The sequence below is a fragment of the Ranitomeya variabilis genome, chromosome 3 (assembly GCF_051348905.1).
Source record: "Ranitomeya variabilis isolate aRanVar5 chromosome 3, aRanVar5.hap1, whole genome shotgun sequence".
NCBI classification, from domain to species: Eukaryota; Metazoa; Chordata; class Amphibia; order Anura; family Dendrobatidae; genus Ranitomeya; species Ranitomeya variabilis.
In genome coordinates, this window is record NC_135234.1 from 376078627 (window position 1) to 376103911 (window position 25285).

Sequence of the window (25285 nt, forward strand, 5' to 3'; positions counted from 1 at the left end):
CCACTGTGGAGACATAGCAAAAGATTGCCGCAGGGAAGACATTTTCCAGAAACTCTGGAAGCTCTGTAGATGACAGTTCTGCGGTGTGCGTGTGTTCAAGCTGTGCACAACGCGTTTTGAATCTGCATAACCACACCCTCCATCCCCATTGTGACAGCACGTGAAGGTTCCGTGCGACAAAGCAAGCTCCATTTCCAGCTCCCTATTCCAAAAATCTATTTAATATATGGTCCCCAAATAGGGGACATATCAGATAAGAGCAGACACTACGCTTGATCTTGAGCCATTTGGCCAAGAAGCGATGATCAGAAATGGTTTGCCACTTGGGCCGCACCAAGGCCTACAACCGAAACCCACTGTGGAGACATAGCAAAAGATTGCCGCAGGGAAGACATTTTCCAGAAACTCTGGAAGCTCTGTCGATGACAGTTCTGCGGTGTGCGTGTGTTCAAGCTGTGCACAACGCGTTTTGAATCTGCATAACCACACCCTCCATCCCCATTGTGACAGCATGTGAAGGTTCCGTCCGACGAAGCAAGCTCCATTTCCAGCTCCGTTTTCCAAAAATCCATTTAATATATGGTCCCCAAATAGGGGACGTATCAGATAAGAACAGACACTACGCTTGATCTTGAGCCATTTGGCCGAGAAGCGATGATCAGAAATGGTTTGCCACTTAGGCCTCACCAAGGCCTACAACCGTAACCCACTGTGGAGACATAGCAAAAGATTGCCGCAGGGAAGACATTTTCCAGAAACCCTGGAAGCTCTGTAGATGACAGTTCTGCGGTGTGCGTGTGTTCAAGCTGTGCACAACGCATTTTGAATCTGCATAACCACACCCTCCATCCCCATTGTGACAGCACGTGAAGGTTCTGTGCGACAAAGCAAGCTCCATTTCCAGCTCCCTATTCCAAAAATCTATTTAATATATGGTCCCCAAATAGGGGACGTATCAGATAAGAACAGACACTACGCTTGATCTTGAGCCATTTGGCCGAGAAACGATGATCAGAAATGGTTTGCCACTTGGGCCGCACCAAGGCCTACAACCGAAACCCACTGTGGAGACATAGCAAAAGATTGCCGCAGGGAAGACATTTTCCAGAAACTCTGGAAGCTTTGTCGATGACAGTTCTGCGGTGTGCGTGTGTTCAAGCTGTGCACAACGCGTTTTGAATCTGCATAATCACACCCTCCATCCCCATTGTGACAGCACGTGAAGGTTCCGTGTGACAAAGCAAGCTCCATTTCCAGCTCCCTATTCCAAAAATCCATTTAATATATGGTCCCCAAATAGGGGACGTATCCGAGAAGAACAGACACTACGCTTGATCTTGAGCCATTTGGCCGAGAAGCGATGATCAGAAATTGTTTGCCACTTGGGCCGCACCAAGGCCTACAACTGAAACCCACTGTGGAGACATAGCAAAAGATTGCCGCAGGGAAGACATTTTCCAGAAACTCTGGAAGCTCTGTAGATGACAGTTCTGCGGTGTGCGTGTGTTCAAGCTGTGCACAACGCGTTTTGAATCTGCATAACCACACCCTCCATCCCCATTGTGACAGCACGTGAAGGTTCCGTGCGACAAAGCAAGCTCCATTTCCAGCTCCCTATTCCAAAAATCCATTTAATATATGGTCCCCAAATAGGGGACGTATCAGATAAGAACAGACACTACGCTTGATCTTGAGCCATTTGGCCGAGAAGCGATGATCAGAAATGGTGTGCCACTTGGGCCGCACCAAGGCCTACAACCGAAACCCACTGTGGAGACATAGCAAAAGATTGCCGCAGGGAAGACATTTTCCAGAAACTCTGGAAGTTCTGTAGATGACAGTTCTGCGGTGTGCGTGTGTTCAAGCTGTGCACAACGCGTTTTGAATCTGCATAACCACACCCTCCATCCCCATTGTGACAGCAAGTGAAGGTTCCGTGCGACAAAGCAAGCTCCATTTCCAGTTCCCTATTCCAAAAATCTATTTAATATATGGTCCCCAAATAGGGTACGTATCAGATAAGAACAGACACTACGCTTGATCTTGAGCCATTTGGCCGAGAAGCGATGATCAGAAATGGTTTGCCACTTGGGCCGCACCAAGGCCTACAACCGAAACCCACTGTGGAGACATAGCAAAAGATTGCCGCAGGGAAGACATTTTCCAGAAACTCTGGAAGCTCTGTAGATGACAGTTCTGCGGTGTGCGTGTGTTCAAGCTGTGCACAACGCGTTTTGAATCTGCATAACCACACCCTCCATCCCCATTGTGACAGCACGTGAAGGTTCCGTGCGACAAAGCAAGCTCCATTTCCAGCTCCCTATTCCAAAAATCCATTTAATATATGGTCCCCAAATAGGGGACGTATCAGATAAGAACAGACTCTACGCTTGATCTTGAGCCATTTGGCCGAGAAGCGATGATCAGAAATGGTTTGCCACTTGGGCCGCACCAAGGCCTACAACCGAAACCCACTGTGGAGACATAGCAAAAGATTGCCGCAGGGAAGACATTTTCCAGAAACTTTGGAAGCTCTGTAGATGACAGTTCTGCGGTGTGCGTGTGTTCAAGCTGTATACAACGCGTTTCGAATCTGCATAACCACACCCTCCATCCCCATTGTGACAGCACGTGAAGGTTCCGTGCGACAAAGCAAGCTCCATTGCCAGCTCCCTATTCCAAAAATCCATTTAATATATGGTCCCCAAATAGGGGACGTATCAGATAAGAACAGACTCTACGCTTGATCTTGAGCCATTTGGCCGAGAAGCGATGATCAGAAATGGTTTGCCATTTGGGCCGCACCAAGGCCTACAACCGAAACCCACTGTGGAGATATAGCAAAAGATTGCCGCAGGGAAGACATTTTCCAGAAACTCTGGAAGCTCTGTAGATGACAGTTCTGCGGTGTGCGTGTGTTCAAGCTGTGCACAACGCGTTTTGAATCTGCATAACCACACCCTCCATCCCCATTGTGACAGCACGTGAAGGTTCCGTGCGACAAAGCAAGCTCCATTTCCAGCATCCTATTCCAAAAATCCATTTAATATATGGTCCCCAAATAAGGGACGTATCAGATAAGAACAGACTCTACGCTTGATCTTGAGCCATTTGGCCGAGAAGCGATGATCAGAAATGGTTTGCCACTTGGGCCGCACCAAGGCCTACAACCGAAACCCACTGTGGAGACTTAGCAAAAGATTGCCGCAGGGAAGACATTTTCCAGAAACTCTGGAAGCTCTGTAGATGACAGTTCTGCGGTGTGCGTGTGTTCAAGCTGTGCACAACGCGTTTCGAATCTGCATAACCACACCCTCCATCCCCATTGTGACAGCACGTGAAGGTTCCGTGTGACAAAGCAAGCTCCATTTCCAGCTCCCTATTCCAAAAATCCATGTAATATATGGTCCCCAAATAGGGGACGTATCAGATAAGAACAGACACTACGCTTGATCTTGAGCCATTTGGCCGAGAAGCGATGATCAGAAATGGTTTGCCACTTGGGCCGCACCAAGGCCTACAACCGAAACCCACTGTGGAGACATAGCAAAAGATTGCCGCAGGGAAGACATTTTCCAGAAACTCTGGAAGCTCTGTCGATGACAGTTCTGTGGTGTGCGTGTGTTCAAGCTGTGCACAACGCGTTTTGAATCTGCATAACCACACCCTCCATCCCCATTGTGACAGCACGTGAAGGTTCCGTGCGACGAAGCAAGCTCCATTTCCAGCTCCCTATTCCAAAAATCCATTTAATATATGGTCCCCAAATAGGGGACGTATCAGATAAGAACAGACACTACGCTTGATCTTGAGCCATTTGGCCGAGAAGCGATGATCAGAAATGGTTTGCCACTTGGGCCACACCAAGGCCTACAACCGAAACCCACTGTGGAGACATAGCAAAAGATTGCCGCAGGGAAGACATTTTCCAGAAACTCTGGAAGCTCTGTAGATGACAGTTCTGCGGTGTGCGTGTGTTCAAGCTGTGCACAACGCGTTTTGAATCTGCATAACCACACCCTCCATCCCCATTGTGACAGCACGTGAAGGTTCCGTGCGACAAAGCAAGCTCCATTTCCAGCTCCCTATTCCAAAAATCTATTTAATATATGGTCCCCAAATAGGGGACGTATCAGATAAGAACAGACACTACACTTGATCTTGAGCCATTTGGCCGAGAAGCGATGATCAGAAATGGTTTGCCACTTGGGCCGCACCAAGGCCTACAACCGAAACCCACTGTGGAGACATAGCAAAAGATTGCCGCAGGGAAGACATTTTCCAAAAACTCTGGAAGCTCTGTAGATGACAGTTCTGCGGTGTGCGTGTGTTCAAGCAGTGCACAACGCGTTTTGAATCTGCATAACCACACCCTCCATCCCCATTGTGACAGCACGTGAAGGTTCCGTGTGACAAAGCAAGCTCCATTTCCAGCTCCCTATTCCAAAAATCCATTTAATATATGGTCCCCAAATAGGGGACGTATCAGATAAGAACAGACACTACGCTTGATCTTGAGCCATTTGGCCGAGAAGCGATGATCAGAAATGGTTTGCCACTTGGGCCGCACCAAGGCCTAAAACCGAAACCCACTGTGGAGACATAGCAAAAGATTGCCGCAGGGAAGACATTTTCCAGAAACTCTGGAAGCTCTGTCGATGACAGTTCTGCGGTGTGCGTGTGTTCAAGCTGTGCACAACGCGTTTTGAATCTGCATAACCACACCCTCCATCCCCATTGTGACAGCACGTGAAGGTTCCGTGCGACAAAGCAAGCTCCATTTCCAGCTCCCTATTCCAAAAATCTATTTAATATATGGTCCCCAAATAGGGGACGTATCAGATAAGAACAGACACTACGCTTGATCTTGAGCCATTTGGCCGAGAAGCGATGATCAGAAATGGTTTGCCACTTGGGCCGCACCAAGGCCTACAACCGAAACCCACTGTGGAGACATAGCAAAAGATTGCCGCAGGGAAGACATTTTCCAAAAACTCTGGAAGCTCTGTAGATGACAGTTCTGCGGTGTGCGTGTGTTCAAGCTGTGCACAACGCGTTTTGAATCTGCATAACCACACCCTCCATCCCCATTGTGACAGCACGTGAAGGTTCCATGCGACAAAGCAAGCTCCATTTCCAGCTCCCTATTCCAAAAATCTATTTAATATATGGTCCCCAAATAGGGGACATATCAGATAAGAACAGACACTACGCTTGATCTTGAGCCATTTGGCCGAGAAGCGATGATCAGAAATGGTTTGCCACTTGGGCCGCACCAAGGCCTACAACCGAAACCCACTGTGGAGACATAGCAAAAGATTGCCGCAGGGAAGACATTTTCCAGAAACTCTGGAAGCTCTGTAGATGACAGTTCTGCGGTGTGCGTGTGTTCAAGCTGTGCACAACGCGTTTTGAATCTGCATAACCACACCCTCCATCCCCATTATGACAGCACGTGAAGGTTCCGTGCGACAAAGCAAGCTCCATTTCCAGCTCCCTATTCCAAAAATCCATTTAATATATGGTCCCCAAATAGGGGACGTATCAGATAAGAACAGACACTACGCTTGATCTTGAGCCATTTGGCCGAGAAGCGATGATCAGAAATGGTTTGCCACTTGGGCCGCACCAAGGCCTACAACCGAAACCCACTGTGGAGACAAGCTGTGCACAACGCGTTTTGAATCTGCATAACCACACCCTCCATCCCCATTGTGACAGCACGTGAAGGTTCCATGCGACAAAGCAAGCTCCATTTCCAGCTCCCTATTCCAAAAATCTATTTAATATATGGTCCCCAAATAGGGGACGTATCAGATAAGAACAGACACTACGCTTGATCTTGAGCCATTTGGCCGAGAAGCGATGATCAGAAATGGTTTGCCACTTGGGCCGCACCAAGGCCTACAACCGAAACCCACTGTGGAGACATAGCAAAAGATTGCCGCAGGGAAGACATTTTCCAGAAACTCTGGAAGCTCTGTAGATGACAGTTCTGCGGTGTGCGTGTGTTCAAGCTGTGCACAACGCGTTTTGAATCTGCATAACCACACCCTCCATCCCCATTGTGACAGCACGTGAAGGTTCCGTGCGACAAAGCAAGCTCCATTTCCAGCTCCCTATTCCAAAAATCTATTTAATATATGGTCCCCAAATAGGGGACGTATCAGATAAGAACAGACACTACGCTTGATCTTGAGCCATTTGGCCGAGAAGCGATGATCAGAAATGGTTCGCCATTTGGGCCGCACCAAGGCCTACAACCGAAACCCACTGTGGAGACATAGCAAAAGATTGCCGCAGGGAAGACATTTTCCAGAAACTCTGGAAGCTCTGTAGATGACAGTTCTGCGGTGTGCGTGTGTTCAAGCTGTGCACAACGCGTTTTGAATCTGCATAACCACACCCTCCATCCCCATTGTGACAGCACGTGAAGGTTCCGTGCGACAAAGCAAGCTCCATTTCCAGCATCCTATTCCAAAAATCCATTTAATATATGGTCCCCAAATAGGGGACGTATCAGATAAGAACAGACTCTACGCTTGATCTTGAGCCATTTGGCCGAGAAGCGATGATCAGAAATGATTTGCCACTTGGGCCGCACCAAGGCCTACAACCGAAACCCACTGTGGAGACTTAGCAAAAGATTGCCGCAGGGAAGACATTTTCCAGAAACTCTGAAAGCTCTGTAGATGACAGTTCTGCGGTGTGCGTGTGTTCAAGCTGTGCACAACGCGTTTCGAATCTGCATAACCACACCCTCCATCCCCATTGTGACAGCACGTGAAGGTTCCGTGTGACAAAGCAAGCTCCATTTCCAGCTCCCTATTCCAAAAATCCATTTAATATATGGTCCCCAAATAGGGGACGTATCAGATAAGAACAGACACTACGCTTGATCTTGAGCCATTTGGCCGAGAAGCGATGATCAGAAATGGTTTGCCACTTGGGCCGCACCAAGGCCTACAACCGAAACCCACTGTGGAGACATAGCAAAAGATTGCCGCAGGGAAGACATTTTCCAGAAACTCTGGAAGCTCTGTAGATGACAGTTCTGCGGTGTGCGTGTGTTCAAGCTGTGCACAACGCGTTTTGAATCTGCATAACCACACCCTCCATCCCCATTGTGACAGCACGTGAAGGTTCCGTGCGACGAAGCAAGCTCCATTTCCAGCTCCCTATTCCAAAAATCCATTTAATATATGGTCCCCAAATAGGGGACGTATCAGATAAGAACAGACACTACGCTTGATCTTGAGCCATTTGGCCGAGAAGCGATGATCAGAAATGGTTTGCCACTTGGGCCACACCAAGGCCTACAACCGAAACTAACTGTGGAGACATAGCAAAAGATTGCCGCAGGGAAGACATTTTCCAGAAACTCTGGAAGCTCTGTAGATGACAGTTCTGCGGTGTGCGTGTGTTCAAGCTGTGCACAACGCGTTTTGAATCTGCATAACCACACCCTCCATCCCCATTGTGACAGCACGTGAAGGTTCCGTGCGACAAAGCAAGCTCCATTTCCAGCTCCCTATTCCAAAAATCTATTTAATATATGGTCCCCAAATAGGGGACGTATCAGATAAGAACAGACACTACACTTGATCTTGAGCCATTTGGCCGAGAAGCGATGATCAGAAATGGTTTGCCACTTGGGCCGCACCAAGGCCTACAACCGAAACCCACTGTGGAGACATAGCAAAAGATTGCCGCAGGGAAGACATTTTCCAAAAACTCTGGAAGCTCTGTAGATGACAGTTCTGCGGTGTGCGTGTGTTCAAGCAGTGCACAACGCGTTTTGAATCTGCATAACCACACCCTCCATCCCCATTGTGACAGCACGTGAAGGTTCCGTGCGACAAAGCAAGCTCCATTTCCAGCATCCTATTCCAAAAATCCATTTAATATATGGTCCCCAAATAGGGGACGTATCAGATAAGAACAGACTCTACGCTTGATCTTGAGCCATTTGGCCGAGAAGCGATGATCAGAAATGATTTGCCACTTGGGCCGCACCAAGGCCTACAACCGAAACCCACTGTGGAGACTTAGCAAAAGATTGCCGCAGGGAAGACATTTTCCAGAAACTCTGGAAGCTCTGTAGATGACAGTTCTGCGGTGTGCGTGTGTTCAAGCTGTGCACAACGCGTTTCGAATCTGCATAACCACACCCTCCATCCCCATTGTGACAGCACGTGAAGGTTCCGTGTGACAAAGCAAGCTCCATTTCCAGCTCCCTATTCCAAAAATCCATTTAATATATGGTCCCCAAATAGGGGACGTATCAGATAAGAACAGACACTACGCTTGATCTTGAGCCATTTGGCCGAGAAGCGATGATCAGAAATGGTTTGCCACTTGGGCCGCACCAAGGCCTACAACCGAAACCCACTGTGGAGACATAGCAAAAGATTGCCGCAGGGAAGACATTTTCCAGAAACTCTGGAAGCTCTGTAGATGACAGTTCTGCGGTGTGCGTGTGTTCAAGCTGTGCACAACGCGTTTTGAATCTGCATAACCACACCCTCCATCCCCATTGTGACAGCACGTGAAGGTTCCGTGCGACGAAGCAAGCTCCATTTCCAGCTCCCTATTCCAAAAATCCATTTAATATATGGTCCCCAAATAGGGGATGTATCAGATAAGAACAGACACTACGCTTGATCTTGAGCCATTTGGCCGAGAAGCGATGATCAGAAATGGTTTGCCACTTGGGCCACACCAAGGCCTACAACCGAAACCCACTGTGGAGACATAGCAAAAGATTGCCGCAGGGAAGACATTTTCCAAAAACTCTGGAAGCTCTGTAGATGACAGTTCTGCGGTGTGCGTGTGTTCAAGCAGTGCACAACGCGTTTTGAATCTGCATAACCACACCCTCCATCCCCATTGTGACAGCACGTGAAGGTTCCGTGTGACAAAGCAAGCTCCATTTCCAGCTCCCTATTCCAAAAATCTATTTAATATATGGTCCCCAAATAGGGGACGTATCAGATAAGAACAGACACTACGCTTGATCTTGAGCCATTTGGCCGAGAAGCGATGATCAGAAATGGTTTGCCACTTGGGCCGCACCAAGGCCTACAACCGAAACCCACTGTGGAGACATAGCAAAAGATTGCCGCAGGGAAGACATTTTCCAGAAACTCTGGAAGCTCTGTCGATGACAGTTCTGCAGTGTGCGTGTGTTCAAGCTGTGCACAACGCGTTTTGAATCTGCATAACCACACCCTCCATCCCCATTGTGACAGCACGTGAAGGTTCCGTGTGACAAAGCAAGCTCCATTTCCAGCTCCCTATTCCAAAAATCCATTTAATATATGGTCCCCAAATAGGGGACGTATCAGATAAGAACAGACACTACGCTTGATCTTGAGCCATTTGGCCGAGAAGCGATGATCAGAAATGGTTTGCCACTTGGGCCGCACCAAGGCCTACAACCGAAACCCACTGTGGAGACATAGCAAAAGATTGCCGCAGGGAAGACATTTTCCAGAAACTCTGGAAGTTCTGTAGATGATAGTTCTGCGGTGTGCGTGTGTTCAAGCTGTGCACAACGCGTTTTGAATCTGCATAACCACACCCTCCATCCCCATTGTGACAGCACGTGAAGGTTCCGTGTGACAAAGCAAGCTCCATTTCCAGCTCCCTATTCCAAAAATCCATTTAATATATGGTCCCCAAATAGGGGACGTATCAGATAAGAACAGACACTACGCTTGATCTTGAGCCATTTGGCCGAGAAGCGATGATCAGAAATGGTTTGCCACTTGGGCCGCACCAAGGCCTACAACCGAAACCCACTGTGGAGACATAGCAAAAGATTGCCGCAGGGAAGACATTTTCCAGAAACTCTGGAAGTTCTGTAGATGATAGTTCTGCGGTGTGCGTGTGTTCAAGCTGTGCACAACGCGTTTTGAATCTGCATAACCACACCCTCCATCCCCATTGTGACAGCACGTGAAGGTTCCGTGCGACAAAGCAAGCTCCATTTCCAGCACCCTATTCCAAAAATCTATTTAATATATGGTCCCCAAATAGGGGACATATCAGATAAGAGCAGACACTACGCTTGATCTTGAGCCATTTGGCCAAGAAGCGATGATCAGAAATGGTTTGCCACTTGGGCCGCACCAAGGCCTACAACCGAAACCCACTGTGGAGACATAGCAAAAGATTGCCGCAGGGAAGACATTTTCCAGAAACTCTGGAAGCTCTGTCGATGACAGTTCTGCGGTGTGCGTGTGTTCAAGCTGTGCACAACGCGTTTTGAATCTGCATAACCACACCCTCCATCCCCATTGTGACAGCACGTGAAGGTTCCGTGCGACAAAGCAAGCTCCATTTCCAGCTCCCTATTCCAAAAATCCATTTAATATATGGTCCCCAAATAGGGGACGTATCAGATAAGAACAGACACTACGCTTGATCTTGAGCCATTTGGCCGAGAAGCGATGATCAGAAATGGTTTGCCACTTGGGCCGCACCAAGGCCTACAACCGAAACCCACTGTGGAGACATAGCAAAAGATTGCCGCAGGGAAGACATTTTCCAGAAACTCTGGAAGCTCTGTCGATGACAGTTCTGCGGTGTGCGTGTGTTCAAGCTGTGCACAACGCGTTTTGAATCTGCATAACCACACCCTCCATCCCCATTGTGACAGCACGTGAAGGTTCCGTGCGACAAAGCAAGCTCCATTTCCAGCTCCCTATTCCAAAAATCCATTTAATATATGGTCCCCAAATAGGGGACGTATCAGATAAGAACAGACACTACGCTTGATCTTGAGCCATTTGGCCGAGAAGCGATGATCAGAAATGGTTTGCCACTTGGGCCGCACCAAGGCCTACAACCGAAACCCACTGTGGAGACATAGCAAAAGATTGCCGCAGGGAAGACATTTTCCAGAAACTCTGGAAGCTCTGTCGATGACAGTTCTGCGGTGTGCGTGTGTTCAAGCTGTGCACAACGCGTTTTAAATCTGCATAACCACACCCTCCATCCCCATTGTGACAGCACGTGAAGGTTCCGTGCGACAAAGCAAGCTCCATTTCCAGCTCCCTATTCCAAAAATCTATTTAATATATGGTCCCCAAATAGGGGACGTATCAGATAAGAACAGACACTACGCTTGATCTTGAGCCATTTGGCCGAGAAGCGATGATCAGAAATGGTTTGCCACTTGGGCCGCACCAAGGCCTACAACCGAAACCCACTGTGGAGACATAGCAAAAGATTGCCGCAGGGAAGACATTTTCCAAAAACTCTGGAAGCTCTGTAGATGACAGTTCTGCGGTGTGCGTGTGTTCAAGCTGTGCACAACGCGTTTTGAATCTGCATAACCACACCCTCCATCCCCATTGTGACAGCACGTGAAGGTTCCGTGTGACAAAGCAAGCTCCATTTCCAGCTCCCTATTCCAAAAATCCATTTAATATATGGTCCCCAAATAGGGGACGTATCAGATAAGAACAGACACTACGCTTGATCTTGAGCCATTTGGCCGAGAAGCGATGATCAGAAATGGTTTGCCACTTGGGCCGCACCAAGGCCTAAAACCGAAACCCACTGTGGAGACATAGCAAAAGATTGCCGCAGGGAAGACATTTTCCAGAAACTCTGGAAGCTCTGTCGATGACAGTTCTGCGGTGTGCGTGTGTTCAAGCTGTGCACAACGCGTTTTGAATCTGCATAACCACACCCTCCATCCCCATTGTGACAGCACGTGAAGGTTCCGTGCGACAAAGCAAGCTCCATTTCCAGCTCCCTATTCCAAAAATCTATTTAATATATGGTCCCCAAATAGGGGACGTATCAGATAAGAACAGACACTACGCTTGATCTTGAGCCATTTGGCCGAGAAGCGATGATCAGAAATGGTTTGCCACTTGGGCCGCACCAAGGCCTACAACCGAAACCCACTGTGGAGACATAGCAAAAGATTGCCGCAGGGAAGACATTTTCCAGAAACTCTGGAAGCTCTGTCGATGACAGTTCTGCAGTGTGCGTGTGTTCAAGCTGTGCACAACGCGTTTTGAATCTGCATAACCACACCCTCCATCCCCATTGTGACAGCACGTGAAGGTTCCGTGTGACAAAGCAAGCTCCATTTCCAGCTCCCTATTCCAAAAATCCATTTAATATATGGTCCCCAAATAGGGGACGTATCAGATAAGAACAGACACTACGCTTGATCTTGAGCCATTTGGCCGAGAAGCGATGATCAGAAATGGTTTGCCACTTGGGCCGCACCAAGGCCTACAACCGAAACCCACTGTGGAGACATAGCAAAAGATTGCCGCAGGGAAGACATTTTCCAGAAACTCTGGAGGTTCTGTAGATGATAGTTCTGCGGTGTGCGTGTGTTCAAGCTGTGCACAACGCGTTTTGAATCTGCATAACCACACCCTCCATCCCCATTGTGACAGCACGTGAAGGTTCCGTGCGACAAAGCAAGCTCCATTTCCAGCTCCCTATTCCAAAAATCTATTTAATATATGGTCCCCAAATAGGGGACATATCAGATAAGAGCAGACACTACGCTTGATCTTGAGCCATTTGGCCAAGAAGCGATGATCAGAAATGGTTTGCCACTTGGGCCGCACCAAGGCCTACAACCGAAACCAACTGTGGAGACATAGCAAAAGATTGCCGCAGGGAAGACATTTTCCAGAAACTCTGGAAGCTCTGTCGATGACAGTTCTGCGGTGTGCGTGTGTTCAAGCTGTGCACAACGCGTTTTGAATCTGCATAACCACACCCTCCATCCCCATTGTGACAGCATGTGAAGGTTCCGTCCGACGAAGCAAGCTCCATTTCCAGCTCCGTTTTCCAAAAATCCATTTAATATATGGTCCCCAAATAGGGGACGTATCAGATAAGAACAGACACTACGCTTGATCTTGAGCCATTTGGCCGAGAAGCGATGATCAGAAATGGTTTGCCACTTAGGCCTCACCAAGGCCTACAACCGTAACCCACTGTGGAGACATAGCAAAAGATTGCCGCAGGGAAGACATTTTCCAGAAACCCTGGAAGCTCTGTAGATGACAGTTCTGCGGTGTGCGTGTGTTCAAGCTGTGCACAACGCATTTTGAATCTGCATAACCACACCCTCCATCCCCATTGTGACAGCACGTGAAGGTTCTGTGCGACAAAGCAAGCTCCATTTCCAGCTCCCTATTCCAAAAATCTATTTAATATATGGTCCCCAAATAGGGGACGTATCAGATAAGAACAGACACTACGCTTGATCTTGAGCCATTTGGCCGAGAAACGATGATCAGAAATGGTTTGCCACTTGGGCCGCACCAAGGCCTACAACCGAAACCCACTGTGGAGACATAGCAAAAGATTGCCGCAGGGAAGACATTTTCCAGAAACTCTGGAAGCTTTGTCGATGACAGTTCTGCGGTGTGCGTGTGTTCAAGCTGTGCACAACGCGTTTTGAATCTGCATAATCACACCCTCCATCCCCATTGTGACAGCACGTGAAGGTTCCGTGTGACAAAGCAAGCTCCATTTCCAGCTCCCTATTCCAAAAATCCATTTAATATATGGTCCCCAAATAGGGGACGTATCCGAGAAGAACAGACACTACGCTTGATCTTGAGCCATTTGGCCGAGAAGCGATGATCAGAAATTGTTTGCCACTTGGGCCGCACCAAGGCCTACAACTGAAACCCACTGTGGAGACATAGCAAAAGATTGCCGCAGGGAAGACATTTTCCAGAAACTCTGGAAGCTCTGTAGATGACAGTTCTGCGGTGTGCGTGTGTTCAAGCTGTGCACAACGCGTTTTGAATCTGCATAACCACACCCTCCATCCCCATTGTGACAGCACGTGAAGGTTCCGTGCGACAAAGCAAGCTCCATTTCCAGCTCCCTATTCCAAAAATCCATTTAATATATGGTCCCCAAATAGGGGACGTATCAGATAAGAACAGACACTACGCTTGATCTTGAGCCATTTGGCCGAGAAGCGATGATCAGAAATGGTGTGCCACTTGGGCCGCACCAAGGCCTACAACCGAAACCCACTGTGGAGACATAGCAAAAGATTGCCGCAGGGAAGACATTTTCCAGAAACTCTGGAAGTTCTGTAGATGACAGTTCTGCGGTGTGCGTGTGTTCAAGCTGTGCACAACGCGTTTTGAATCTGCATAACCACACCCTCCATCCCCATTGTGACAGCACGTGAAGGTTCCGTGTGACAAAGCAAGCTCCATTTCCAGCTCCCTATTCCAAAAATCCATTTAATATATGGTCCCCAAATAGGGGACGTATCAGATAAGAACAGACACTACGCTTGATCTTGAGCCATTTGGCCGAGAAGCGATGATCAGAAATGGTTTGCCACTTGGGCCGCACCAAGGCCTACAACCGAAACCCACTGTGGAGACATAGCAAAAGATTGCCGCAGGGAAGACATTTTCCAGAAACTCTGGAAGCTCTGTAGATGACAGTTCTGCGGTGTGCGTGTGTTCAAGCTGTGCACAACGCGTTTTGAATCTGCATAACCACACCCTCCATCCCCATTGTGACAGCACGTGAAGGTTCCGTGCGACGAAGCAAGCTCCATTTCCAGCTCCCTATTCCAAAAATCCATTTAATATATGGTCCCCAAATAGGGGACGTATCAGATAAGAACAGACACTACGCTTGATCTTGAGCCATTTGGCCGAGAAGCGATGATCAGAAATGGTTTGCCACTTGGGCCACACCAAGGCCTACAACCGAAACTAACTGTGGAGACATAGCAAAAGATTGCCGCAGGGAAGACATTTTCCAGAAACTCTGGAAGCTCTGTAGATGACAGTTCTGCGGTGTGCGTGTGTTCAAGCTGTGCACAACGCGTTTTGAATCTGCATAACCACACCCTCCATCCCCATTGTGACAGCACGTGAAGGTTCCGTGCGACAAAGCAAGCTCCATTTCCAGCTCCCTATTCCAAAAATCTATTTAATATATGGTCCCCAAATAGGGGACGTATCAGATAAGAACAGACACTACACTTGATCTTGAGCCATTTGGCCGAGAAGCGATGATCAGAAATGGTTTGCCACTTGGGCCGCACCAAGGCCTACAACCGAAACCCACTGTGGAGACATAGCAAAAGATTGCCGCAGGGAAGACATTTTCCAAAAACTCTGGAAGCTCTGTAGATGACAGTTCTGCGGTGTGCGTGTGTTCAAGCAGTGCACAACGCGTTTTGAATCTGCATAACCACACCCTCCATCCCCATTGTGACAGCACGTGAAGGTTCCGTGCGACAAAGCAAGCTCCATTTCCAGCATCCTATTCCAAAAATCCATTTAATATATGGTCCCCAAATAGGGGACGTATCAGATAAGAACAGACTCTACGCTTGATCTTGAGCCATTTGGCCGAGAAGCGATGATCAGAAATGATTTGCCACTTGGGCCGCACCAAGGCCTACAACCGAAACCCACTGTGGAGACTTAGCAAAAGATTGCCGCAGGGAAGACATTTTCCAGAAACTCTGGAAGCTCTGTAGATGACAGTTCTGCGGTGTGCGTGTGTTCAAGCTGTGCACAACGCGTTTCGAATCTGCATAACCACACCCTCCATCCCCATTGTGACAGCACGTGAAGGTTCCGTGTGACAAAGCAAGCTCCATTTCCAGCTCCCTATTCCAAAAATCCATTTAATATATGGTCCCCAAATAGGGGACGTATCAGATAAGAACAGACACTACGCTTGATCTTGAGCCATTTGGCCGAGAAGCGATGATCAGAAATGGTTTGCCACTTGGGCCGCACCAAGGCCTACAACCGAAACCCACTGTGGAGACATAGCAAAAGATTGCCGCAGGGAAGACATTTTCCAGAAACTCTGGAAGCTCTGTAGATGACAGTTCTGCGGTGTGCGTGTGTTCAAGCTGTGCACAACGCGTTTTGAATCTGCATAACCACACCCTCCATCCCCATTGTGACAGCACGTGAAGGTTCCGTGCGACGAAGCAAGCTCCATTTCCAGCTCCCTATTCCAAAAATCCATTTAATATATGGTCCCCAAATAGGGGATGTATCAGATAAGAACAGACACTACGCTTGATCTTGAGCCATTTGGCCGAGAAGCGATGATCAGAAATGGTTTGCCACTTGGGCCACACCAAGGCCTACAACCGAAACCCACTGTGGAGACATAGCAAAAGATTGCCGCAGGGAAGACATTTTCCAAAAACTCTGGAAGCTCTGTAGATGACAGTTCTGCGGTGTGCGTGTGTTCAAGCAGTGCACAACGCGTTTTGAATCTGCATAACCACACCCTCCATCCCCATTGTGACAGCACGTGAAGGTTCCGTGTGACAAAGCAAGCTCCATTTCCAGCTCCCTATTCCAAAAATCTATTTAATATATGGTCCCCAAATAGGGGACGTATCAGATAAGAACAGACACTACGCTTGATCTTGAGCCATTTGGCCGAGAAGCGATGATCAGAAATGGTTTGCCACTTGGGCCGCACCAAGGCCTACAACCGAAACCCACTGTGGAGACATAGCAAAAGATTGCCGCAGGGAAGACATTTTCCAGAAACTCTGGAAGCTCTGTCGATGACAGTTCTGCAGTGTGCGTGTGTTCAAGCTGTGCACAACGCGTTTTGAATCTGCATAACCACACCCTCCATCCCCATTGTGACAGCACGTGAAGGTTCCGTGTGACAAAGCAAGCTCCATTTCCAGCTCCCTATTCCAAAAATCCATTTAATATATGGTCCCCAAATAGGGGACGTATCAGATAAGAACAGACACTACGCTTGATCTTGAGCCATTTGGCCGAGAAGCGATGATCAGAAATGGTTTGCCACTTGGGCCGCACCAAGGCCTACAACCGAAACCCACTGTGGAGACATAGCAAAAGATTGCCGCAGGGAAGACATTTTCCAGAAACTCTGGAAGTTCTGTAGATGATAGTTCTGCGGTGTGCGTGTGTTCAAGCTGTGCACAACGCGTTTTGAATCTGCATAACCACACCCTCCATCCCCATTGTGACAGCACGTGAAGGTTCCGTGTGACAAAGCAAGCTCCATTTCCAGCTCCCTATTCCAAAAATCCATTTAATATATGGTCCCCAAATAGGGGACGTATCAGATAAGAACAGACACTACGCTTGATCTTGAGCCATTTGGCCGAGAAGCGATGATCAGAAATGGTTTGCCACTTGGGCCGCACCAAGGCCTACAACCGAAACCCACTGTGGAGACATAGCAAAAGATTGCCGCAGGGAAGACATTTTCCAGAAACTCTGGAAGTTCTGTAGATGATAGTTCTGCGGTGTGCGTGTGTTCAAGCTGTGCACAACGCGTTTTGAATCTGCATAACCACACCCTCCATCCCCATTGTGACAGCACGTGAAGGTTCCGTGCGACAAAGCAAGCTCCATTTCCAGCACCCTATTCCAAAAATCTATTTAATATATGGTCCCCAAATAGGGGACATATCAGATAAGAGCAGACACTACGCTTGATCTTGAGCCATTTGGCCAAGAAGCGATGATCAGAAATGGTTTGCCACTTGGGCCGCACCAAGGCCTACAACCGAAACCCACTGTGGAGACATAGCAAAAGATTGCCGCAGGGAAGACATTTTCCAGAAACTCTGGAAGCTCTGTCGATGACAGTTCTGCGGTGTGCGTGTGTTCAAGCTGTGCACAACGCGTTTTGAATCTGCATAACCACACCCTCCATCCCCATTGTGACAGCACGTGAAGGTTCCGTGCGACAAAGCAAGCTCCATTTCCAGCTCCCTATTCCAAAAATCCATTTAATATATGGTCCCCAAATAGGGGACGTATCAGATAAGAACAGACACTACGCTTGATCTTGAGCCATTTGGCCGAGAAGCGATGATCAGAAATGGTTTGCCACTTGGGCCGCACCAAGGCCTAAAACCGAAACCCACTGTGGAGACATAGCAAAAGATTGCCGCAGGGAAGACATTTTCCAGAAACTCTGGAAGCTCTGTCGATGACAGTTCTGCGGTGTGCGTGTGTTCAAGCTGTGCACAACGCGTTTTGAATCTGCATAACCACACCCTCCATCCCCATTGTGACAGCACGTGAAGGTTCCGTGCGACAAAGCAAGCTCCATTTCCAGCTCCCTATTCCAAAAATCCATTTAATATATGGTCCCCAAATAGGGGACGTATCAGATAAGAACAGACACTACGCTTGATCTTGAGCCATTTGGCCGAGAAGCGATGATCAGAAATGGTTTGCCACTTGGGCCGCACCAAGGCCTACAACCGAAACCCACTGTGGAGACATAGCAAAAGATTGCCGCAGGGAAGACATTTTCCAGAAACTCTGGAAGCTCTGTCGATGACAGTTCTGCGGTGTGCGTGTGTTCAAGCTGTGCACAACGCGTTTTAAATCTGCATAACCACACCCTCCATCCCCATTGTGACAGCACGTGAAGGTTCCGTGCGACAAAGCAAGCTCCATTTCCAGCTCCCTATTCCAAAAATCTATTTAATATATGGTCCCCAAATAGGGGACGTATCAGATAAGAACAGACACTACGCTTGATCTTGAGCCATTTGGCCGAGAAGCGATGATCAGAAATGGTTTGCCACTTGGGCCGCACCAAGGCCTACAACCGAAACCCACTGTGGAGACATAGCAAAAGATTGCCGCAGGGAAGACATTTTCCAAAAACTCTGGAAGCTCTGTAGATGACAGTTCTGCGGTGTGCGTGTGTTCAAGCTGTGCACAACGCGTTTTGAATCTGCATAACCACACCCTCCATCCCCATTGTGACAGCACGTGAAGGTTCCGTGTGACAAAGCAAGCTCCATTTCCAGCTCCCTATTCCAAAAATCCATTTAATATATGGTCCCCAAATAGGGGACGTATCAGATAAGAACAGACACTACGCTTGATCTTGAGCCATTTGGCCGAGAAGCGATGATCAGAAATGGTTTGCCACTTGGGCCGCACCAAGGCCTAAAACCGAAACCCACTGTGGAGACATAGCAAAAGATTGCCGCAGGGAAGACATTTTCCAGAAACTCTGGAAGCTCTGTCGATGACAGTTCTGCGGTGTGCGTGTGTTCAAGCTGTGCACAACGCGTTTTGAATCTGCATAACCACACCCTCCATCCCCATTGTGACAGCACGTGAAGGTTCCGTGCGACAAAGCAAGCTCCATTTCCAGCTCCCTATTCCAAAAATCTATTTAATATATGGTCCCCAAATAGGGGACGTATCAGATAAGAACAGACACTACGCTTGATCTTGAGCCATTTGGCCGAGAAGCGATGATCAGAAATGGTTTGCCACTTGGGCCGCACCAAGGCCTACAACCGAAACCCACTGTGGAGACATAGCAAAAGATTGCCGCAGGGAAGACATTTTCCAGAAACTCTGGAAGCTCTGTCGATGACAGTTCTGCAGTGTGCGTGTGTTCAAGCTGTGCACAACGCGTTTTGAATCTGCATAACCACACCCTCCATCCCCATTGTGACAGCACGTGAAGGTTCCGTGTGACAAAGCAAGCTCCATTTCCAGCTCCCTATTCCAAAAATCCATTTAATATATGGTCCCCAAATAGGGGACGTATCAGATAAGAACAGACACTACGCTTGATCTTGAGCCATTTGGCCGAGAAGCGATGATCAGAAATGGTTTGCCACTTGGGCCGCACCAAGGCCTACAACCGAAACCCACTGTGGAGACATAGCAAAAGATTGCCGCAGGGAAGACATTTTCCAGAAACTCTGGAGGTTCTGTAGATGATAGTTCTGCGGTGTGCGTGTGTTCAAGCTGTGCACAACGCGTTTTGAATCTGCATAACCACACCCTCCATCCCCATTGTGACAGCACGTGAAGGTTCCGTGCGACAAAGCAAGCTCCATTTCCAGCTCCCTATTCCAAAAATCTATTTAATATATGGTCCCCAAATAGGGGACATATCAGATAAGAGCAGACACTACGCTTGATCTTGAGCCATTTGGCCAAGAAGCGATGATCAGAAATGGTTTGCCACTTGGGCCGCACCAAGGCCTACAACCGAAACCCACTGTGGAGACATAGCAAAAGATTGCCGCAGGGAAGACATTTTCCAGAAACTCTGGAAGCTCTGTCGATGACAGTTCTGCGGTGTGCGTGTGTTCAAGCTGTGCACAACGCGTTTTGAATCTGCATAACCACACCCTCCATCCCCATTGTGACAGCATGTGAAGGTTCCGTCCGACGAAGCAAGCTCCATTTCCAGCTCCGTTTTCCAAAAATCCATTTAATATATGGTCCCCAAATAGGGGACGTATCAGATAAGAACAGACACTACGCTTGATCTTGAGCCATTTGGCCGAGAAGCGATGATCAGAAATGGTTTGCCACTTAGGCCTCACCAAGGCCTACAACCGTAACCCACTGTGGAGACATAGCAAAAGATTGCCGCAGGGAAGACATTTTCCAGAAACCCTGGAAGCTCTGTAGATGACAGTTCTGCGGTGTGCGTGTGTTCAAGCTGTGCACAACGCATTTTGAATCTGCATAACCACACCCTCCATCCCCATTGTGACAGCACGTGAAGGTTCTGTGCGACAAAGCAAGCTCCATTTCCAGCTCCCTATTCCAAAAATCTATTTAATATATGGTCCCCAAATAGGGGACGTATCAGATAAGAACAGACACTACGCTTGATCTTGAGCCATTTGGCCGAGAAACGATGATCAGAAATGGTTTGCCACTTGGGCCGCACCAAGGCCTACAACCGAAACCCACTGTGGAGACATAGCAAAAGATTGCCGCAGGGAAGACATTTTCCAGAAACTCTGGAAGCTTTGTCGATGACAGTTCTGCGGTGTGCGTGTGTTCAAGCTGTGCACAACGCGTTTTGAATCTGCATAATCACACCCTCCATCCCCATTGTGACAGCACGTGAAGGTTCCGTGTGACAAAGCAAGCTCCATTTCCAGCTCCCTATTCCAAAAATCCATTTAATATATGGTCCCCAAATAGGGGACGTATCCGAGAAGAACAGACACTACGCTTGATCTTGAGCCATTTGGCCGAGAAGCGATGATCAGAAATTGTTTGCCACTTGGGCCGCACCAAGGCCTACAACTGAAACCCACTGTGGAGACATAGCAAAAGATTGCCGCAAGGAAGACATTTTCCAGAAACTCTGGAAGCTCTGTAGATGACAGTTCTGCGGTGTGCGTGTGTTCAAGCTGTGCACAACGCGTTTTGAATCTGCATAACCACACCCTCCATCCCCATTGTGACAGCACGTGAAGGTTCCGTGCGACAAAGCAAGCTCCATTTCCAGCTCCCTATTCCAAAAATCCATTTAATATATGGTCCCCAAATAGGGGACGTATCAGATAAGAACAGACACTACGCTTGATCTTGAGCCATTTGGCCGAGAAGCGATGATCAGAAATGGTGTGCCACTTGGGCCGCACCAAGGCCTACAACCGAAACCCACTGTGGAGACATAGCAAAAGATTGCCGCAGGGAAGACATTTTCCAGAAACTCTGGAAGTTCTGTAGATGACAGTTCTGCGGTGTGCGTGTGTTCAAGCTGTGCACAACGCGTTTTGAATCTGCATAACCACACCCTCCATCCCCATTGTGACAGCAAGTGAAGGTTCCGTGCGACAAAGCAAGCTCCATTTCCAGTTCCCTATTCCAAAAATCTATTTAATATATGGTCCCCAAATAGGGTACGTATCAGATAAGAACAGACACTACGCTTGATCTTGAGCCATTTGGCCGAGAAGCGATGATCAGAAATGGTTTGCCACTTGGGTTGCACCAAGGCCTACAACCGAAACCCACTGTGGAGACATAGCAAAAGATTGCCGCAGGGAAGACATTTTCCAGAAACTCTGGAAGCTCTGTAGATGACAGTTCTGCGGTGTGCGTGTGTTCAAGCTGTGCACAACGCGTTTTGAATCTGCATAACCACACCCTCCATCCCCATTGTGACAGCACGTGAAGGTTCCGTGCGACAAAGCAAGCTCCATTTCCAGCTCCCTATTCCAAAAATCCATTTAATATATGGTCCCCAAATAGGGGACGTATCAGATAAGAACAGACTCTACGCTTGATCTTGAGCCATTTGGCCGAGAAGCGATGATCAGAAATGGTTTGCCACTTGGGCCGCACCAAGGCCTACAACCGAAACCCACTGTGGAGACATAGCAAAAGATTGCCGCAGGGAAGACATTTTCCAGAAACTTTGGAAGCTCTGTAGATGACAGTTCTGCGGTGTGCGTGTGTTCAAGCTGTATACAACGCGTTTCGAATCTGCATAACCACACCCTCCATCCCCATTGTGACAGCACGTGAAGGTTCCGTGCGACAAAGCAAGCTCCATTGCCAGCTCCCTATTCCAAAAATCCATTTAATATATGGTCCCCAAATAGGGGACGTATCAGATAAGAACAGACTCTACGCTTGATCTTGAGCCATTTGGCCGAGAAGCGATGATCAGAAATGGTTTGCCATTTGGGCCGCACCAAGGCCTACAACCGAAACCCACTGTGGAGATATAGCAAAAGATTGCCGCAGGGAAGACATTTTCCAGAAACTCTGGAAGCTCTGTAGATGACAGTTCTGCGGTGTGCGTGTGTTCAAGCTGTGCACAACGCGTTTTGAATCTGCATAACCACACCCTCCATCCCCATTGTGACAGCACGTGAAGGTTCCGTGCGACAAAGCAAGCTCCATTTCCAGCATCCTATTCCAAAAATCCATTTAATATATGGTCCCCAAATAAGGGACGTATCAGATAAGAACAGACTCTACGCTTGATCTTGAGCCATTTGGCCGAGAAGCGATGATCAGAAATGGTTTGCCACTTGGGCCGCACCAAGGCCTACAACCGAAACCCACTGTGGAGACTTAGCAAAAGATTGCCGCAGGGAAGACATTTTCCAGAAACTCTGGAAGCTCTGTAGATGACAGTTCTGCGGTGTGCGTGTGTTCAAGCTGTGCACAACGCGTTTCGAATCTGCATAACCACACCCTCCATCCCCATTGTGACAGCACGTGAAGGTTCCGTGTGACAAAGCAAGCTCCATTTCCAGCTCCCTATTCCAAAAATCCATGTAATATATGGTCCCCAAATAGGGGACGTATCAGATAAGAACAGACACTACGCTTGATCTTGAGCCATTTGGCCGAGAAGCGATGATCAGAAATGGTTTGCCACTTGGGCCGCACCAAGGCCTACAACCGAAACCCACTGTGGAGACATAGCAAAAGATTGCCGCAGGGAAGACATTTTCCAGAAACTCTGGAAGCTCTGTCGATGACAGTTCTGTGGTGTGCGTGTGTTCAAGCTGTGCACAACGCGTTTTGAATCTGCATAACCACACCCTCCATCCCCATTGTGACAGCACGTGAAGGTTCCGTGCGACGAAGCAAGCTCCATTTCCAGCTCCCTATTCCAAAAATCCATTTAATATATGGTCCCCAAATAGGGGACGTATCAGATAAGAACAGACACTACGCTTGATCTTGAGCCATTTGGCCGAGAAGCGATGATCAGAAATGGTTTGCCACTTGGGCCACACCAAGGCCTACAACCGAAACCCACTGTGGAGACATAGCAAAAGATTGCCGCAGGGAAGACATTTTCCAGAAACTCTGGAAGCTCTGTAGATGACAGTTCTGCGGTGTGCGTGTGTTCAAGCTGTGCACAACGCGTTTTGAATCTGCATAACCACACCCTCCATCCCCATTGTGACAGCACGTGAAGGTTCCGTGCGACAAAGCAAGCTCCATTTCCAGCTCCCTATTCCAAAAATCTATTTAATATATGGTCCCCAAATAGGGGACGTATCAGATAAGAACAGACACTACGCTTGATCTTGAGCCATTTGGCCGAGAAGCGATGATCAGAAATGGTTTGCCACTTGGGCCGCACCAAGGCCTACAACCGAAACCCACTGTGGAGACATAGCAAAAGATTGCCGCAGGGAAGACATTTTCCAAAAACTCTGGAAGCTCTGTAGATGACAGTTCTGCGGTGTGCGTGTGTTCAAGCTGTGCACAACGCGTTTTGAATCTGCATAACCACACCCTCCATCCCCATTGTGACAGCACGTGAAGGTTCCGTGTGACAAAGCAAGCTCCATTTCCAGCTCCCTATTCCAAAAATCCATTTAATATATGGTCCCCAAATAGGGGACGTATCAGATAAGAACAGACACTACGCTTGATCTTGAGCCATTTGGCCGAGAAGCGATGATCAGAAATGGTTTGCCACTTGGGCCGCACCAAGGCCTAAAACCGAAACCCACTGTGGAGACATAGCAAAAGATTGCCGCAGGGAAGACATTTTCCAGAAACTCTGGAAGCTCTGTCGATGACAGTTCTGCGGTGTGCGTGTGTTCAAGCTGTGCACAACGCGTTTTGAATCTGCATAACCACACCCTCCATCCCCATTGTGACAGCACGTGAAGGTTCCGTGCGACAAAGCAAGCTCCATTTCCAGCTCCCTATTCCAAAAATCTATTTAATATATGGTCCCCAAATAGGGGACGTATCAGATAAGAACAGACACTACGCTTGATCTTGAGCCATTTGGCCGAGAAGCGATGATCAGAAATGGTTTGCCACTTGGGCCGCACCAAGGCCTACAACCGAAACCCACTGTGGAGACATAGCAAAAGATTGCCGCAGGGAAGACATTTTCCAGAAACTCTGGAAGCTCTGTCGATGACAGTTCTGCAGTGTGCGTGTGTTCAAGCTGTGCACAACGCGTTTTGAATCTGCATAACCACACCCTCCATCCCCATTGTGACAGCACGTGAAGGTTCCGTGTGACAAAGCAAGCTCCATTTCCAGCTCCCTATTCCAAAAATCCATTTAATATATGGTCCCCAAATAGGGGACGTATCAGATAAGAACAGACACTACGCTTGATCTTGAGCCATTTGGCCGAGAAGCGATGATCAGAAATGGTTTGCCACTTGGGCCGCACCAAGGCCTACAACCGAAACCCACTGTGGAGACATAGCAAAAGATTGCCGCAGGGAAGACATTTTCCAGAAACTCTGGAGGTTCTGTAGATGATAGTTCTGCGGTGTGCGTGTGTTCAAGCTGTGCACAACGCGTTTTGAATCTGCATAACCACACCCTCCATCCCCATTGTGACAGCACGTGAAGGTTCCGTGCGACAAAGCAAGCTCCATTTCCAGCTCCCTATTCCAAAAATCTATTTAATATATGGTCCCCAAATAGGGGACATATCAGATAAGAGCAGACACTACGCTTGATCTTGAGCCATTTGGCCAAGAAGCGATGAT

General features: G+C 48.3%; 72 pseudogenes; all 72 read right to left on the reverse strand.

Annotated features, from left to right (window-relative positions):
- Positions 1–127: 127 nt before the first annotated feature.
- On the reverse strand, positions 128–303 carry LOC143761995 (U2 spliceosomal RNA; annotated as a pseudogene).
- A 175-nt stretch (positions 304–478) lies between these two features.
- Positions 479–656, reverse strand: LOC143759513 (U2 spliceosomal RNA; annotated as a pseudogene).
- A 177-nt stretch (positions 657–833) lies between these two features.
- Positions 834–1009, reverse strand: LOC143760580 (U2 spliceosomal RNA; annotated as a pseudogene).
- Positions 1010–1183: 174 nt separating this feature from the next.
- Positions 1184–1362, reverse strand: LOC143762662 (U2 spliceosomal RNA; annotated as a pseudogene).
- A 177-nt stretch (positions 1363–1539) lies between these two features.
- LOC143760014 (U2 spliceosomal RNA) lies at positions 1540–1715 on the reverse strand (annotated as a pseudogene).
- Positions 1716–1891: 176 nt separating this feature from the next.
- LOC143762256 (U2 spliceosomal RNA) lies at positions 1892–2068 on the reverse strand (annotated as a pseudogene).
- A 177-nt stretch (positions 2069–2245) lies between these two features.
- On the reverse strand, positions 2246–2421 carry LOC143761583 (U2 spliceosomal RNA; annotated as a pseudogene).
- A 177-nt stretch (positions 2422–2598) lies between these two features.
- Positions 2599–2774, reverse strand: LOC143762126 (U2 spliceosomal RNA; annotated as a pseudogene).
- A 177-nt stretch (positions 2775–2951) lies between these two features.
- On the reverse strand, positions 2952–3127 carry LOC143762721 (U2 spliceosomal RNA; annotated as a pseudogene).
- Positions 3128–3304: 177 nt separating this feature from the next.
- On the reverse strand, positions 3305–3480 carry LOC143761405 (U2 spliceosomal RNA; annotated as a pseudogene).
- A 177-nt stretch (positions 3481–3657) lies between these two features.
- LOC143818662 (U2 spliceosomal RNA) lies at positions 3658–3833 on the reverse strand (annotated as a pseudogene).
- Positions 3834–4010: 177 nt separating this feature from the next.
- LOC143761332 (U2 spliceosomal RNA) lies at positions 4011–4186 on the reverse strand (annotated as a pseudogene).
- Positions 4187–4363: 177 nt separating this feature from the next.
- Positions 4364–4539, reverse strand: LOC143761013 (U2 spliceosomal RNA; annotated as a pseudogene).
- Positions 4540–4716: 177 nt separating this feature from the next.
- LOC143759710 (U2 spliceosomal RNA) lies at positions 4717–4892 on the reverse strand (annotated as a pseudogene).
- A 177-nt stretch (positions 4893–5069) lies between these two features.
- Positions 5070–5245, reverse strand: LOC143760767 (U2 spliceosomal RNA; annotated as a pseudogene).
- A 177-nt stretch (positions 5246–5422) lies between these two features.
- Positions 5423–5598, reverse strand: LOC143760506 (U2 spliceosomal RNA; annotated as a pseudogene).
- Positions 5599–5691: 93 nt separating this feature from the next.
- On the reverse strand, positions 5692–5867 carry LOC143761318 (U2 spliceosomal RNA; annotated as a pseudogene).
- A 177-nt stretch (positions 5868–6044) lies between these two features.
- Positions 6045–6220, reverse strand: LOC143759711 (U2 spliceosomal RNA; annotated as a pseudogene).
- A 177-nt stretch (positions 6221–6397) lies between these two features.
- LOC143761857 (U2 spliceosomal RNA) lies at positions 6398–6573 on the reverse strand (annotated as a pseudogene).
- A 177-nt stretch (positions 6574–6750) lies between these two features.
- Positions 6751–6926, reverse strand: LOC143761014 (U2 spliceosomal RNA; annotated as a pseudogene).
- Positions 6927–7103: 177 nt separating this feature from the next.
- LOC143818674 (U2 spliceosomal RNA) lies at positions 7104–7279 on the reverse strand (annotated as a pseudogene).
- A 177-nt stretch (positions 7280–7456) lies between these two features.
- On the reverse strand, positions 7457–7632 carry LOC143761343 (U2 spliceosomal RNA; annotated as a pseudogene).
- Positions 7633–7809: 177 nt separating this feature from the next.
- Positions 7810–7985, reverse strand: LOC143761858 (U2 spliceosomal RNA; annotated as a pseudogene).
- Positions 7986–8162: 177 nt separating this feature from the next.
- Positions 8163–8338, reverse strand: LOC143761015 (U2 spliceosomal RNA; annotated as a pseudogene).
- A 177-nt stretch (positions 8339–8515) lies between these two features.
- Positions 8516–8691, reverse strand: LOC143760702 (U2 spliceosomal RNA; annotated as a pseudogene).
- A 177-nt stretch (positions 8692–8868) lies between these two features.
- Positions 8869–9044, reverse strand: LOC143760670 (U2 spliceosomal RNA; annotated as a pseudogene).
- Positions 9045–9221: 177 nt separating this feature from the next.
- LOC143761016 (U2 spliceosomal RNA) lies at positions 9222–9397 on the reverse strand (annotated as a pseudogene).
- Positions 9398–9574: 177 nt separating this feature from the next.
- Positions 9575–9750, reverse strand: LOC143761017 (U2 spliceosomal RNA; annotated as a pseudogene).
- A 177-nt stretch (positions 9751–9927) lies between these two features.
- LOC143760472 (U2 spliceosomal RNA) lies at positions 9928–10103 on the reverse strand (annotated as a pseudogene).
- A 177-nt stretch (positions 10104–10280) lies between these two features.
- On the reverse strand, positions 10281–10456 carry LOC143760015 (U2 spliceosomal RNA; annotated as a pseudogene).
- Positions 10457–10633: 177 nt separating this feature from the next.
- Positions 10634–10809, reverse strand: LOC143760016 (U2 spliceosomal RNA; annotated as a pseudogene).
- Positions 10810–10986: 177 nt separating this feature from the next.
- Positions 10987–11162, reverse strand: LOC143759712 (U2 spliceosomal RNA; annotated as a pseudogene).
- Positions 11163–11339: 177 nt separating this feature from the next.
- Positions 11340–11515, reverse strand: LOC143761018 (U2 spliceosomal RNA; annotated as a pseudogene).
- A 177-nt stretch (positions 11516–11692) lies between these two features.
- On the reverse strand, positions 11693–11868 carry LOC143759713 (U2 spliceosomal RNA; annotated as a pseudogene).
- A 177-nt stretch (positions 11869–12045) lies between these two features.
- Positions 12046–12221, reverse strand: LOC143761019 (U2 spliceosomal RNA; annotated as a pseudogene).
- Positions 12222–12398: 177 nt separating this feature from the next.
- On the reverse strand, positions 12399–12574 carry LOC143761996 (U2 spliceosomal RNA; annotated as a pseudogene).
- Positions 12575–12749: 175 nt separating this feature from the next.
- Positions 12750–12927, reverse strand: LOC143759514 (U2 spliceosomal RNA; annotated as a pseudogene).
- Positions 12928–13104: 177 nt separating this feature from the next.
- On the reverse strand, positions 13105–13280 carry LOC143760581 (U2 spliceosomal RNA; annotated as a pseudogene).
- A 174-nt stretch (positions 13281–13454) lies between these two features.
- LOC143762663 (U2 spliceosomal RNA) lies at positions 13455–13633 on the reverse strand (annotated as a pseudogene).
- Positions 13634–13810: 177 nt separating this feature from the next.
- Positions 13811–13986, reverse strand: LOC143760017 (U2 spliceosomal RNA; annotated as a pseudogene).
- A 177-nt stretch (positions 13987–14163) lies between these two features.
- LOC143761020 (U2 spliceosomal RNA) lies at positions 14164–14339 on the reverse strand (annotated as a pseudogene).
- Positions 14340–14516: 177 nt separating this feature from the next.
- Positions 14517–14692, reverse strand: LOC143818680 (U2 spliceosomal RNA; annotated as a pseudogene).
- Positions 14693–14869: 177 nt separating this feature from the next.
- Positions 14870–15045, reverse strand: LOC143761354 (U2 spliceosomal RNA; annotated as a pseudogene).
- A 177-nt stretch (positions 15046–15222) lies between these two features.
- Positions 15223–15398, reverse strand: LOC143761859 (U2 spliceosomal RNA; annotated as a pseudogene).
- Positions 15399–15575: 177 nt separating this feature from the next.
- LOC143761022 (U2 spliceosomal RNA) lies at positions 15576–15751 on the reverse strand (annotated as a pseudogene).
- Positions 15752–15928: 177 nt separating this feature from the next.
- Positions 15929–16104, reverse strand: LOC143760703 (U2 spliceosomal RNA; annotated as a pseudogene).
- Positions 16105–16281: 177 nt separating this feature from the next.
- On the reverse strand, positions 16282–16457 carry LOC143760671 (U2 spliceosomal RNA; annotated as a pseudogene).
- Positions 16458–16634: 177 nt separating this feature from the next.
- On the reverse strand, positions 16635–16810 carry LOC143761023 (U2 spliceosomal RNA; annotated as a pseudogene).
- A 177-nt stretch (positions 16811–16987) lies between these two features.
- LOC143761025 (U2 spliceosomal RNA) lies at positions 16988–17163 on the reverse strand (annotated as a pseudogene).
- A 177-nt stretch (positions 17164–17340) lies between these two features.
- LOC143760473 (U2 spliceosomal RNA) lies at positions 17341–17516 on the reverse strand (annotated as a pseudogene).
- A 177-nt stretch (positions 17517–17693) lies between these two features.
- On the reverse strand, positions 17694–17869 carry LOC143760018 (U2 spliceosomal RNA; annotated as a pseudogene).
- Positions 17870–18046: 177 nt separating this feature from the next.
- Positions 18047–18222, reverse strand: LOC143760019 (U2 spliceosomal RNA; annotated as a pseudogene).
- A 177-nt stretch (positions 18223–18399) lies between these two features.
- On the reverse strand, positions 18400–18575 carry LOC143759714 (U2 spliceosomal RNA; annotated as a pseudogene).
- Positions 18576–18752: 177 nt separating this feature from the next.
- On the reverse strand, positions 18753–18928 carry LOC143761026 (U2 spliceosomal RNA; annotated as a pseudogene).
- Positions 18929–19105: 177 nt separating this feature from the next.
- LOC143759716 (U2 spliceosomal RNA) lies at positions 19106–19281 on the reverse strand (annotated as a pseudogene).
- A 177-nt stretch (positions 19282–19458) lies between these two features.
- On the reverse strand, positions 19459–19634 carry LOC143761027 (U2 spliceosomal RNA; annotated as a pseudogene).
- A 177-nt stretch (positions 19635–19811) lies between these two features.
- On the reverse strand, positions 19812–19987 carry LOC143761997 (U2 spliceosomal RNA; annotated as a pseudogene).
- Positions 19988–20162: 175 nt separating this feature from the next.
- Positions 20163–20340, reverse strand: LOC143759515 (U2 spliceosomal RNA; annotated as a pseudogene).
- A 177-nt stretch (positions 20341–20517) lies between these two features.
- Positions 20518–20693, reverse strand: LOC143760582 (U2 spliceosomal RNA; annotated as a pseudogene).
- Positions 20694–20867: 174 nt separating this feature from the next.
- On the reverse strand, positions 20868–21046 carry LOC143762664 (U2 spliceosomal RNA; annotated as a pseudogene).
- Positions 21047–21223: 177 nt separating this feature from the next.
- On the reverse strand, positions 21224–21399 carry LOC143760020 (U2 spliceosomal RNA; annotated as a pseudogene).
- A 176-nt stretch (positions 21400–21575) lies between these two features.
- LOC143762257 (U2 spliceosomal RNA) lies at positions 21576–21752 on the reverse strand (annotated as a pseudogene).
- A 177-nt stretch (positions 21753–21929) lies between these two features.
- LOC143761584 (U2 spliceosomal RNA) lies at positions 21930–22105 on the reverse strand (annotated as a pseudogene).
- Positions 22106–22282: 177 nt separating this feature from the next.
- LOC143762127 (U2 spliceosomal RNA) lies at positions 22283–22458 on the reverse strand (annotated as a pseudogene).
- A 177-nt stretch (positions 22459–22635) lies between these two features.
- On the reverse strand, positions 22636–22811 carry LOC143762722 (U2 spliceosomal RNA; annotated as a pseudogene).
- Positions 22812–22988: 177 nt separating this feature from the next.
- Positions 22989–23164, reverse strand: LOC143761406 (U2 spliceosomal RNA; annotated as a pseudogene).
- A 177-nt stretch (positions 23165–23341) lies between these two features.
- LOC143818681 (U2 spliceosomal RNA) lies at positions 23342–23517 on the reverse strand (annotated as a pseudogene).
- A 177-nt stretch (positions 23518–23694) lies between these two features.
- On the reverse strand, positions 23695–23870 carry LOC143759717 (U2 spliceosomal RNA; annotated as a pseudogene).
- Positions 23871–24047: 177 nt separating this feature from the next.
- LOC143761028 (U2 spliceosomal RNA) lies at positions 24048–24223 on the reverse strand (annotated as a pseudogene).
- Positions 24224–24400: 177 nt separating this feature from the next.
- On the reverse strand, positions 24401–24576 carry LOC143759718 (U2 spliceosomal RNA; annotated as a pseudogene).
- A 177-nt stretch (positions 24577–24753) lies between these two features.
- On the reverse strand, positions 24754–24929 carry LOC143761029 (U2 spliceosomal RNA; annotated as a pseudogene).
- Positions 24930–25106: 177 nt separating this feature from the next.
- Positions 25107–25282, reverse strand: LOC143761998 (U2 spliceosomal RNA; annotated as a pseudogene).
- Positions 25283–25285: the final 3 nt, after the last annotated feature.